A 545-nucleotide genomic window follows, 5' to 3' on the forward strand; every position below is an offset into this window, starting at 1 on the left:
GTGGCAACAGTAGTGAGGTTTGTCCAGGATCAGACATTGTTTTGTTCTGCTGTGCATAAGTTCGCTATGAGTCAGTGCCGACTCGATGGCACCTAACAACAATAACAATACACTGGCTGGGATGACCTTGTGATCCTATAAGAAAGACAGGACAAGGAGAATAGAATGTGATTAAACCCACCCAGATAGTTATCTTAGGAATTAAGCAGAGACCCTAAAGGTAGAATGCTTGACAAGGATATTGCCTGATTGTTTCTCCCCCAACAAAAGATGGAATGTTTGAGAAGGACATTGCCTGATGGTTTCCTCGACCCCCGAATGTAACTTCCTCTCTATAATGAGCCTGCTCTTCATAATGGACAGGATGGTCTTGAGAAGCTATTCTCACCATCCTCCAAACTGCTGGCTTTCTGTTAATAAAGCTTGGATCAGATCTCTCCCTGTCTCTGTGATTGATTACAGTGACAGGCGGCAAGCCCTCGTTTCAATTTGGCAACACTGTAAGGTAAGCACTGGACTGCTAACTGTAAGGTCAGTGGTTCAAA

This window comes from Chrysochloris asiatica, unplaced genomic scaffold (assembly GCF_000296735.1).
Source record: "Chrysochloris asiatica unplaced genomic scaffold, ChrAsi1.0 scaffold00005, whole genome shotgun sequence".
Taxonomy (NCBI): domain Eukaryota; kingdom Metazoa; phylum Chordata; class Mammalia; order Afrosoricida; family Chrysochloridae; genus Chrysochloris; species Chrysochloris asiatica.